The following is a 13,223-nucleotide window of genomic DNA, read 5'->3' as shown; positions in this document are numbered from 1 at the left end:
TGCAGTTCTTTCTTTCTTCTTTTTGGTGAGGCAATTGGGGTTAAGTGACATGCCCAGGGTCACACACCTGGTAAGCATCAAGTGTCTGAGGCCGGATTTGAACTCAGGACTCCCTGACTCCAAGGCTGGAGCTCTGTCTACTGTGCCACCTAGCTGCCCCTGCAGTTCTTTCTAAGAGCAGGGGGATGACCCAACCAATCAAACAGCAAGCATTGATTAAGCACTTACTAGGTGCCAGGCACTCAGTATAGAAGTACAAACCGTGAAACTTAGACACAATATAACTGGAGGCGAGGGGATTGAAGGCACTCGAAGCTGGGGAGATTAGAAAAGGCTTCACAGGAGCTGAGCTTTGCAGAAAACTAGGAATTCTACAAAGTGGAGATAAGGAGGCGCTGCATTCCTGGCATGGGCCACAGCCAAGGCAAAGGTCAGGAGATAGGAGAGGGCATATTGTGTGTTAGGAATAGCAAAGGGGTCAGTTTGACGATAGCTCACACTTCCATAGATCTTTTGGGTCTCAAAGTGCTTTTCTTGCCACTATTCAGTTCTTAGCTGAATATTTACCAGTGGCTGCTGGGTGCTAGGCACTGTGCTAACACCAGCAAAGGACATAAGGATCATCCTGCCCTCATGGAGCTTTATCCTACAAACACTTGACGTAGGTAGTACAAGGGCTAGTTGTGTGTGTGGCACTGTGGATAGAACACTGAGCCTGGAGTCGGGAAGACCTGAGTACAAATCTAACCTCAGACACTTACTAGCTGTGTGACCCTGGGCAAGTCATTTCACTCTATTTGCCTCAGTTTCCCCATATGTAAAATGAGCCGGAGAAGGAAATGGCAATCCACTCCAGTATCTCTGCCAAGAAAACCCCAAGTGGGGTCATGAAGAGTCAGATGCAACTGAAAAACAGACAACAGATAGTACAAGGAAGCTTTCTCTCATGGTACACAGTGATTCTAGAATTCATAGTAGGATTCCTTCTAGACAAAACTTCCCATGTTTAAAACATTCCTTTTAGCCACTTGTGGATTGACTTAGACATGGCTTTTTAGGGCCACGCCCCTCACAGAGTGAGGCCCACCTGGATACCCAGAACACCCAGGCTGCCCTCTGCGTGGCTGAGGAGAGACAGCGACCAACTCCTCCTCACCGTCGATCTGTTTTATTTCTTGGGGATGTTCTCTTCAGGCCTCTTTTTTAGGTCCTCGGTTGTTATCAAAGATGAGATGCTTTCATCTCCCACAAAGGCCACTCCCTTCCTTCTTCCTCCCGATGACTCAGAGGTTCCTGTCCTTGTCTGACTAAACTCTTTAGAGATAAGCATCGGGCAGCCACATGGTTCAGAGGATGGGAGATAGGAAATGTGTATCTTTTCTCCAGTCTGGACTCTGAAATCTCCACAACAGAAATGCTCTAGGAGGGGAGGACGAGGTATATTCACAGCCGGTCTTTCCTTCCTCTTTAGAATCCCCTAGGAGAGCGGTGTATGGGCTACTCAACAGGCATTTACTGAGTGCCTACTTAATAAGAGTAGACCAGGCACCTTGCAAGGCCCTCAGGATGCAGCGACAACCAGGACACAGTCTTTGCCCTCAGGAAGCTGTCCAAACGCATCATGTTTACACAGGGGTCCACACTGGACTTGGGACTTGATTGGGATAGGGAATTCTCATTGAAGAAATGCCCTCCACCGATTCAGGGTGGCACCTTTCCTACAGTCTTAGAAAATGGCCTCAAGCCCAGAGAGGTTCAGTGACTGGCCCGGAGTCTCACAGCCGCACAAGTCAGAAGCAAGACTTGAATCCAGGCCTTCCTGACTTGGAGGTGAGCTCTCTATCCTCTATGCCAATTGATAATCAATTGTCAGAGTGTTTCAGTAGGGGGAGAACACTGGGCTTATAACTATTATCGGCACCAGAATCTCAAAATGAATTGGGAAATAGTGGCTTTTCATTGGGAAGTGGTTCAGTTCAATTGAGCAAACATTTATTAAGCATTTACAATGTGCCAGACTCTGTGGGCAGTGGATAGAGTGCTGGGCCTGGAGTCAGGAAGACCTGCGTTTGAAACCCACCTCTGACTTGCTGTGTGACCCTGGGCAAATCACTTAACCTCTCTTTTCTGAAAAATGAGGAAGTTTGGGGTCGATGTCCTCCAAGATCCCTCAGGATCCTGTGGCCTTCGACTGGGGGCTCAAAGCAGGGCCAGAATGGCCCTCGGAATGTCTCTGTTCTCTTGGGGTCTCCTGGGTGGTCACTTATTGGGGAGAGTGTAGTGAGAATCCATGCTTAGATGGTGATGGTGAGGATGGTAATGGTGATGATGGTGAGGATGATGATGGTGATGGTGACAATGATGGTGGTGAGGATGATGGTGATAATGGTGACAATGATGGTGATAATGGTGGTAATGGTGATGATGGTGATGATGATGGTGAGGATGGTGATGGTGAAGATGATGGTGATAATGACGGTGACAATGGTGGTAATGTTGATGATGGTGATGATGGATGGTGATGATGAAGGTGACAGTGGTGATGATGATGATGAACTTATCCTTCCATCTCATCTTCCACTAAGGTTCTCCTCTGATGGCTCATCCTGACATGAAGATGACCCTGGGTTCTCAAAGGCCATCCCAGCAGATTGCCAGACTTTGAGTATGGGCCCAGTGATGGACTGTATGTCAGTTCCAAGGGCCAGTCTCACTGATTTCACAGATGCTTATCATCTGGTGGGATGCAGGGAGAGGACTGGGCATCCAGAGATACTTTTGAAGACCAAAAGGAACCTGGGTTCAAATCCTGGCTGTGTGACCACAGGTAAGTCACTCTACTTTTCTGGGACTCAGTTTCCTCATCTGTAAAGTGAGGGGTTTGGGCTACTAAGTATCTGAGATGGGATTTGAATTCATGTCCCCAGTCCCAGCACTCTTTCCACTGTTCCACATAGCTACTTGGATCCCCCACACCCAGCGCAGTTCCTGGAGAATAGTAGGCACTTAATAACTGCTTGATGCTTGATTGACGAGTCGTCGAGGCTGGTAGAAGGGGTCTCCATACTGATGAGGTACCAGATCTGGAGTTATTGATGAATAAGGGGTCAAAGCCCCAGGAGCTCTTTAAAAATGGATACGGAGGAAAGGGGAGTTTGGGGACCAGAAGGAACTAAGGCACAGGGGTGGTGAGGAAACTCCTTGGAGATCAGCAACTTTGCTGGGGATAACCTAGAGCAGGGGGTCAGTGCTCCAAGGCATCACAAACCAGCTTAAAACATAAGTGGGAAAGGTTGAACAGTATAAATAAAAGTGCAGAACAGAGATAACATCACATTTTAAAATGCAGGATCCTTCTGTAGGGACCAGTGGCCCTGTTTCTATTGAGGTTGGTGCCCAGAGAGGAGCAGGGCCTGGCCCAGGGTGCCACAGCCAAGATGGGTCCAGGGCAGGGCTAGAACTCATTCTCCCTTCTCGTGAAGGAGACGTTCTTTTAAAAGTCATCCCAACCCTGGGCGTCGTTCATCCTGCACCTCTGTCCTCCTGTCTCCGTCATCATCTTGGCCAGCCATTTAGCTCAATGGTCAGTGCCACTCGTTCTTTGGTCAACTTGGCCCTTAGCTTTCTACTCCAACTTGGAAGCCTCAGCCGCCCTGGCTCCAAAGCCAGGCTCTCCAAGGTCTGGGCCCCCCAATTCCCTGGAGGACGAGGGACCCAGAAATGCTTATAGCAGAGGAGGCGACTTGGCGGAAATCTCATCTGTGAAGTCTGAACCCACCAACGGCAAGTCTGAGAGGGCCTGATTATGGGGTCCTGGGCCGAGATGAACAAAGATCAGAGACACATTGGACTCCTTGGACCACAGACATACAGCTCAAAGGGACCGCAGCAGCCATCCAGCCCAACCCCCTCTTTTTACCGATGGGGAACCTGAGGCACAGGAAGGCTAAGAAACGTGCCTGAGATCAGAGGCAGAAAGTATGAGAGGCATGATGGGGAGGAAGCAGCACCCCTTTCCCCGCTCTCTGCCCCACCCCCACAGCAGGAGTTTTTAACCTTTTGTGACCCAGATCCCTTGGGCAGTCAGTCTGGTGATGCCTGTGGACACGGATGCTTTGAAATGCCTAAAAATTACATACGTAGGATTACAAAGGAAAACGACTAAATTGAAATAGTTTCCAATATATGTACATCTACATCTATATACATACATGCATATGTGTGTCTATGTGTATATGTATGTGTATGTGTGCATCTCTATCTATCTCAACCATCCAAGTCCACGGACCCTAAGTTAGGAGTGCCTGCTGTACGTGAGCTTCTACCTGCCCATTCTGTGTCTTTCTACATTGTCCCCCAGCCCCAGGATGTCTCCTTCCTCACTCCCACTTCCTGGAATCCCTAGCTGCCTTCAAGGGTCAGTTCAGATGCTTCTCCCTATACCAGGTATATACACTATACCTATATACCTTCCTATATTAAGAGGGCCTGATCCCTCTTCCTCCCCCATTTAATGCCACCCCCCCCATTAATTTATACAGATTTTTGTATTTGCTTATTGTTGTACACGTTATCCCTCAATAGAATGCAAGCTTTTTGAGGGCAGGGATTGTATCATTTTTATATTGACATTATCAGCAATCAATCAATACACATTTATTAAGTGCCTACTATGTGCCAGTTACTGTGTGAAGCCCCGGGGAAGCAAAGAGAGGCAAAAGACAGTCCCTGCTCTTGAGGAGCTTCTAGTCTAATGGAGAAGTTTACAATCTAATTATTGGCACCTAGGGAGGTGCCCAGCACACAGTAGGTGCTTAATAAATATTTGTTGAATTAAATTAGGGTCATCACGGTTGCATGTATGAGCTGTATAAAGCATCAACTTGAGGAAGCATTCTTTCCTTCTGTACCAAATGGTTTTACTCTACCTCTCCCCGACCCCGCCTGCTGCCCAGTTTTATCATCTGGGAGACAGATGAGGATTCTTGACATCCTTTCTCTTTTAACTTTTATTATCATCAGGCTTTGTCAACAGCCAGAAGCAGAGAACGTTTGTGGGTCATATTTTCCAGTACTAGCTCTTTTTGTAAAGAAAAAGTCAAACAAAGGAAGGGACCTTAGAGCTTTACAGCCTGCAGGAAGGAGTGAGGAGATGATATTTAGAGAATTTGTTTTTAATTGGACACAAGACAGAAAGTTGTCCGATTAGAAATCACCAAATGGCATCCCTCCTATATGAAGTCTTCGGTGAGTGGCTTTGGAGTTCTCTTACCACCCACTGGATGAGTTGGGAGGGAGTATCCCTTTGTCCAGTCCACATATCTCACCCCATTTTACGGAGGAGAAAACTGAGGTGAATCGACTTGCTCAAAGTCAAAGAGTGGCAAAGAAAGCACCGTGTTCCCTTTTATTGTTGTTCAGTCATGTCAGAATCGTCAGGGCTTTATGGCAAAGATACTAATTAGAGTGGTTTTCCATTTCCTTCCCCAGCTCATTTTACAGATGAGAAAACTGAGGCAAACAGGTTAAGTGACTTCCATAGAGTTACACAGCTAGTAAGTGTTTGAAGCCAGATTTGAACTCCTGAAGATGAATCTTCCTGACTCCAGGCCCTGAGCTCTGTGCATTGTGGCACCTACCTGCCCGCTATGGTCCCCACCCGCTGTAAATCCGATCCTGTCAGGCAATCCCCAGCTACACTGTGGGATCTTTCTGGGACTGAAATGTGCCTTCTTGGTTTAATTCGCTGAAGGTGACTGCTCCAGAGTTCTCGTGAAGAAGGATGGATTTGAATCTTGGGAGGGGGTGAAGTGAAATGTCCTCTGGGAGCCTCTATCTTATCTGAGTATCTTAGGTGAGATAAAGAGCCATTTTTTCACCATTCCCAGCATCAATAGCAAACATTCAGCGTCTACTATGTGCAAGATGTTACACTTACTGCTAGAATTCAATTTAGGAAGCATGGGTTAATCCCTATATTATGTGCCAGGCATTGTTCTAGTTCTGGGGACACAAAAGCAAAAAACCCCAGAAAAGTCCCTGCCCTCAGGGAGCTTACGTTCTGTCCATGGAAACGTGCACAGAGAGACAAACACAACATAAATACAAAGACAGAGCCCGTGGAAAGAGCCACGGGCAGGGGACATCCCTGACGATTAGAAGGGCCTTTTGTGGGGACAGGTGGTCCTTAAGCTGAGCCTTAAAAGAAGAGTTCCAAGAGGTAGAGGAAGGTGCAAGTCATTAACCTCTGTTTGCCTCAATTTCCTCATCTACAACATGGTGATAATCATGGCACTTACTCCCACTGTTGTTTTGAGGATCAAATGAGAATATTTGTAAGTGCTCAGCACCGGGCCTGGCAAATAGAAAGCACTTACTACACGATTATTGATCGTATTAGAGCAGGGAGAGACAAGAAGCTGGGAGTCCAATCAGAAAGCCTTTGTGTAATAGTCCAGGAAGTGGAAAGTGACAGAGGCTTGAAATAAGCTGGTGGCAGCTACAAGATTAGATGGACATGAGATATACTGTGGTGGGGGGATTGAGGAGGCGTGGTGAGTCATGAGCAGATGTTGGAGGTCACTTAGTCTGACCCCTTCAATTTACAGATGTGGAAATAGTTTCAATTTGAGAGTGAGAGCTATGGAAGGGTTAGGGAGTGCTCTCGTCGCTTCCGACCCAGTTCCAGATCCATGGACGGAGTAGATGTGTCCTTCATCCCTGTGTGAAACATTCTGTATCGTGGAGTGCACAATGAAAAACGAGGTAGTGGATGTGGAAAGAGCCACGGGCAGGAGACGTCCGTACAGCCTGGGGAACTTGATAAGGAGTGAGGAATGTGCATAGCCTGAGCACAGTATTGAAGTGGACATTTTAAAAATTCATTTGTCCAATTAATCATTCAAAACAATGAAAACCACCCACCACCAGCATCGAAATCAGGAAAAGAGCATTACTAGCTGGAGGATCCTATCGCCAAAGGACCCTCTGCTTTCTGTGGCAGGAAATATGCAGCCTCACCTATTCTCAGCACCTCAAGCTGATCTCTTGAAAGGACACACTCACGCTCCAAAGGAAAACATTACTCATCCTTGGACTCCATCCCACCTCCCCTTGGTTGCTAAGGACCCATTTCTTTAATCTGATTTTACAATAAGCTCTACCAGCTTTAAAAATTCACATTAAAAAAACTTACTCTTTCTATCCCTGGCTTTTTCTTCTAGCCTTTGTGTTTAGAAATCATAGATACTGATCTCTTCAAGTTAAAGGTGAGAGACTCATCTTCTCCTAAGGTTGGTTTTGTAGAACTGGACCCATTTGGAGGAACTGGGTTTAAGATGACTGAAAGAAGTGTGATCTGAGGATGCCCAAGACCTTTTTAAGGGATCCAGGAGGTCAAAACTATTTGACATTAATACTAAGATGTTTTGATTTCTAATAAGGTATAGACAGATATAATCCATAGAAATGAAAGCTTTGAGGGGGTTCCTTGATGATTTTTAAGTGTAAAGGAATCTTGAGACCAAAAATTGGGAACACTGCTGATCTAGAGAACACTTAAGTTTCTCCGTGTCTTTCCTAAAAGGTGGTGGCCAGCCTGAACATTGGCCCGTCCAGGGCAGAGAGCTATGGTAGGACAGGCGTCTCTCGCATTCTCGGCCCGATGGCTCTTGCAATTTGACCATTTGTCCTGTGCTTGTCCTATTTCTCATTTCTTTTTCTCCAAAACAATGACAGCTGATATCATACAAATGAAGTCTGCCCAACTTTCACGGCAAATGTTTCAGTCTTTGCACTTCTCCAATCTCTAGGTGTCATTTTGCTTATCTCAAGCACAAGGGTTGGAACTGGCCATCCCTAAAGCCTGACTGTCAGCCCTGTGATTTAGCCGCTTTCTCTGGGTCTTGGCTACTGAGCATAAGCACTGCATTGAGTGCCAGGATCCACTTGTCCGGGAGATCATTACTGACCACCAACACCGAACCAAAATGCAAGGGTGGACCTCGAGGCTGGATCCAATGGCCATCTTCAAATGTTACGGGGCCATGATTGGATTCTTCTTGGCCTCGGAAGCACAACCAGGAGCATCAGGTAACATGGTGTGATGGGAGATGCGTTGAACTAACCAACTCGCTGGGCGTGGTTGGAATGTTGGCTTTGCTTTCTGCCTCTCTTCTCTAGGCCTCAGTTTCCCTTTCTGTGGAATTGGACTATACATTCTCTATAGTCACTCCTAGCTCTAAAATCCTGTAATAACAAGGTACAAAGAGAGAGATTTCAGCTCAGTGGAGGAGGGTAAAACTTCTTAACAGGTAGAGCTGCCTGGGGCAATAGACTGAAGGATAGTGAATTCTCATCACTAGGGGCCCATAGATGGTAGCTGGCTGGCTGCCTATCAGGCAGGCTATACACAAATTATATATATAATATATATTATATATGTGCTATATGATATATAATTATATATGATATAATATATATAATTCTACTATATATATATACTATGTAGTACATATAACTCTCCTACCTATGCAAATAAATATACCATATAATGATATATTCTACTACATAAATACATGTGTACACACACATGCACACTATTTATATAATATAGGGGGCAGCTAGGTGGCTCAGTGGATACAGCATCAGGCCTGGAGTCAGGAAGACTCGACTTCAGATATGACCTTAGGCACTTACTAGCTGTGTGACTGTAGGCAAGTCACTTAACTTCATTTGCCTCAGTTTCTTCATCTGTAAAATGAGCTGGAGAAGGAAATGGCAAACAACTCCAGTATCTTTTTTTTTTTTTTTTTGTGAGGCAATCGGGGTCAGGTGACTTCCTCAGGGTCATACATTAATATGTGTCAAGTGTCTGATTTGAACCCAGGTCCCTGACTCGAGGGCCAGTGCTCTATCCACTGTTCCACCTAGCTGCCCCAACACTCCACTGTCTTTGCCAAGAAACTCCAAATGGAGTCACAAAGAGTTGGATGTGACTGAAACAGCTGAACAACAGCAACACATCTTATACATCCATACGTGCACGTGTATATACACCCATACATATATAAGCATATACATACATCCATATCCGTGCATACATACATACATACATACAAACCCTGCTCAGTATTGGCTGGACCGGCTAAGCTCCGGCATCTTTTCTCACAGTCAGAGTCTGTGATTCTGAATGGAAAAGGGAGACTCTCTTCCCGGATAAGACATCCCCAGTTGATTCAGGATGTGAATCACATTCAGTAAATGTGTGACTCCATTACTATGGGTGCCCCCTCACCTGACACAGATGGCAATCCCTCCATAAGTTAGTGACTCTTTCAGGAGATGTTGGGGCCAAAACCAGTTATCACCTAGGAACTGACCTTCTGGGGCTGTTTTCTTAGGCAAACAGGAACAAAACCAGTCAATAGCCAGTACTCGAAGCCGTTCCATTAGGAGGCATAGTGAATAGAGCATAAGAGTCAGGAAGACCAGTGTTCAAATCCTGCCATAGATACTTGGGAACTATGAGATCCTAGGTAAGTTGCTTAACCTCTCTCTTATCTGTAGAATAGGGATAGTAATAGGGGTTGTTGTGAGGATCTAATGAGATAACGTATGTAAAGTGCTTTGTAAACCTTAAAGACCTAAAACTATGGGAATACTAGTTATTATTACGAGCTATTATTCACCTTGGTCCAATTAGCTGGAGCTGGCTCTCTGCTGCTGTACCCTTGAGCACATGCATGGGGTCACCTCCACTCTACAATCACAGAAAAGGGGATGGAAATATATGGGTGCTCCCAGAAACTGATGGCTCAATAGAGTGAGCTTGGCTAGCGTGCTTGAGACTTGGCATAGCCATTCTACTTTCTCTGCATCCTTATTTCCATTCCAGCTACCATTCCTTCATTCGGTAAATAAACCTTTATTGTGAACAGTTTTTTAAAAAAGGATCTTTCATTTTTACATTACCTCATTTCTGAGTATATCCCTTCCCTCTCTCTTTTCACACAGAAAAATGGAAGAAGAAAAAAAGCAGATCAGTAAAACCAACCAACATGTCAACCAAGTCTGACAATGTATACTATATGCCACACCCATGGCCCCTGCTCCATTCCTTGATAGCATGGTCATGTACCAGAAGCCTCCAAAAACCAGTCCCAGGAATCCAAGGTCAAAGACATCACCTATTGGACAACTCTAGTATAGCATCGACTGTTGCCCCTCCTCTCCACAGCCCTGCTCACAAAGCCGATGCCACAGACAGATAAAGAAACTGAGGCTCTGAACTCGCAGTGCAACATGTATTAACACACTATTAAGATGGCAAATTTTAGTGAAGTAAGTACAATCAACTCTAAATCCCACAAGAGAGATTCTTCCCATAAATATTTTCGGGGAAAGTACTGAGTGGAGCCTTTCCCTGGTGAGGTGGCATGACATAGGGCATTGAGTGCCAGACTGGAGCCGAGAAGATGGGTTCAAACCCCACCTCTTAACGATGACCAATGAGCATAACATTGTCACCTGGGGACAGCAGGAACCAAGGAAGGCTTTACAGAGGAGGTGGCACCTGACAGACCCTGAAGGGAGGGAGGAACGTTAGCAGGCAGGGAAGGGGGTTCATTTCAGAAACAGGAGCCTGCACGGGCAACAGGACAGTGAAAAGAGCAGGAAGAGTAGGAACTAGAAGTCACGAGGTCACGTGCTATGAGATGATGCTGGAACCAGACTGTGGTGGCCGCTAGGTGCCAAGATAGGTAGCTTACATATGCCTGCCTGTGTACTATCATGTTTGTATGTAGTTTATATGTACATATATGTATGTAATAGCCAACAATCACATCCTGGCCATTTCCACTCCTTCTGCACAGGAACCTTGGACTCTGTCCTGAACCATCCTGACCTGTGATAGGAGACCTTACGCTGCATACAAACAGACACCACTTACCTCCACTCCAGCCTTCATCCCTCTCGCCCCTTATGTGTTGTCTTGACCTATTAGAATATAAGGGTCTTGAGGGCAGGAGCTGTCTTGCTTGCTTGGATTTGTATCCCTAGTGCTTAGCTTAGTACCAGCACATAGTAGGTGTTTAATATGTCTCTCCCTTCGATCTAATGCTTTGAGATTTTATTTCATTTCATCCTTACATCGCTCTGTGAGGAGAACACAGAAGGAATTATTATACCCAAATTAAGGATGAAAATACTAAGGCTCCAAAGAATGATGTGATTTCCCATGGTCACTTGGCTATTAAGTATTAAACGCCAGACGTGAACCGTGTTTTCTTCTGGCTCCCAAGTCTAGCATCTGACCCATCATTCCAGCCTGCCGAGGCATCTTTGGATTCTGCCTCAATCACCTGATGTGGTCACATTGTCTTCTGGCTTCCCGTCATCTACAATTGTGATAAGCTTACCAGCTATGCCTTTGTTCAAGCAGCTGGTAAACAAATATCGGGGAAAACTCAGTTAACAAGTGTTGATTGGATACTTCGTCTGTTCTCCGTTTTTTGATGTTTCCAAGGGAGAAGAGAAGCCTCTGACAAGGTCCCTGGTTAGTAAAGAAGGAACTTAGGAGAAGAAATTATACTAATGTATATCACTGTGACTTTCTACTACCCACCCTGGGGCTAGGATTCTGGCTCAAAAAATGAAGAGGAGAAAAATCGAGAAATGTCAAACAGCAGGGGAGTTGAGATGACATTTTACTTCAAAATGTCATGAAAAAGAGCTTCCGCCATCGCAACGAGTTCTTGCCAGTCGCCTAGAATACTTATATGAAGATCATCTATGTCTAGATGTGTCCTTGAGAAAACCCTGAGGATCAGCCCTGCTTTGTGGGTGGCCTGCGCACACAGGGAAGCCAGGAGAAGAGATCAGTCATCCTGGTGGACCTGTCCTGCACAGGGAAGTTCTGGTCTGTGGCATGACCTCAAGGCCATACTCATCCATGGCTCTTGTCCAGAGTCACAGGAGGTGACGCAGCAACGGCATCAGAATCCCGAGGTTTCAGCTGACGAATCTCAAGGCTGGATAACTGACCCCACATTCTAAATAGCACAGTCTTTCAAAACTAATCATCTGCCCTAAAAGAGCACTGATCGGGTAATAAAGCATCAAAGCAACCAGACCCACACGATGGCCCCCAAACTCAGGGGCTGAACAGCACCCCCCCCAAAAAAAAGTGGCCCCTGGAGCTACAAATGCTTGGTCATTCCACGTCCTGTTGCTCCGCTAAGGAACAGTGGGGCACATTTCCTCACGTGGTAAATGTTTTCTGTTCTAGAAAGATTGAATCGTATGGCCACTTCCTAAAGCTGTTCCTTGTTAGCCCATCTGCCTCTGGTTAGCTGAGTCGGTTAAAGGATGGGCTGAGGAGGCCAAGGTCACTTGAAGGTTGTCCATCTCCTGGAGCTCACCTTGGTGGAGTGGAGAGAACGCTGAGTTTAAGTTTCAGCTCTGCTCCTTATTACTGGTCTGACGTTGGGCAGGGCGTATCACCAGTGGGTCTCAGCTTCCTCCTCTGTAAATGAGGGGGATGACCTCTTTGCACTTCTAAATCTCGTCCCCTATGATTTGAGTAGACGCTGGGCTTGGTGTCAAGAGGGCCCAGATTGAAACCTTTGCACTTTCTGGCTGTGAGATGAAAGTCATTTAATGGGAGAATTGTTGAAGTTCTCAGAGCCTCAGTTTCTTCATTTGGTAAAATGGGGCTAGAATCCCTACCTCATAGGGTTGTTATGAGACACAAAGGAGAACTCGGTACATAAAACACTGAAAAGCATTCTATAAACGTGGGCCATTACCATCACCAACGACGAAATGCCGATTGGGGAGCTGTCCTTTGATGGGATGGTCAGTACAGGGAGGATGGATGGGGTGGACAGAAGAAAGCGGAAGGGCACAGACTCAGCAGCTTACATTGCTTTGGGTCTTTGTCTTTTTCACAATTGTTTGGAATTATTTACATTAATGCAGAGGACAGGGAAGCAGCAACATTCATGATTGAAGAACATCAGGTAACCTTAGAATTAGTGTTCTTTGGGGCAGCTCGGTGGCACATTGGATAGAGCACTGGCCCTCAAGTCAGGAGGACTTGAGTTCAAATCCAGACACTTGACACTTCTAGCTGTGTAACCCCATTGCCTAGCCAAAAACAAAAAACAAAGAATTGGTGTTGTTTGCTTTTGGGATGCTGTCTCTCTCTCTCTGAGCGTGTG

General features: G+C 45.9%; 1 protein-coding gene across 1 annotated transcript in view; it reads right to left on the bottom strand.

The window, feature by feature from the left end:
* The window catches only part of RARRES1 (retinoic acid receptor responder 1), a 36,111-nt gene that overhangs the window by 15,052 nt on the left and 7,836 nt on the right, over positions 1-13,223 (bottom strand). The window lies entirely within an intron of this gene.

Source organism: Vombatus ursinus, unplaced genomic scaffold, assembly GCF_900497805.2.
Source record: "Vombatus ursinus unplaced genomic scaffold, bare-nosed wombat genome assembly UNPS02014810.1, whole genome shotgun sequence".
In the NCBI taxonomy this organism is placed as follows: Eukaryota; Metazoa; Chordata; class Mammalia; order Diprotodontia; family Vombatidae; genus Vombatus; species Vombatus ursinus.
The sequence above is the reverse complement of the archived record's forward strand: the minus strand, read 5'-3'. Positions and strand labels throughout refer to the sequence as shown.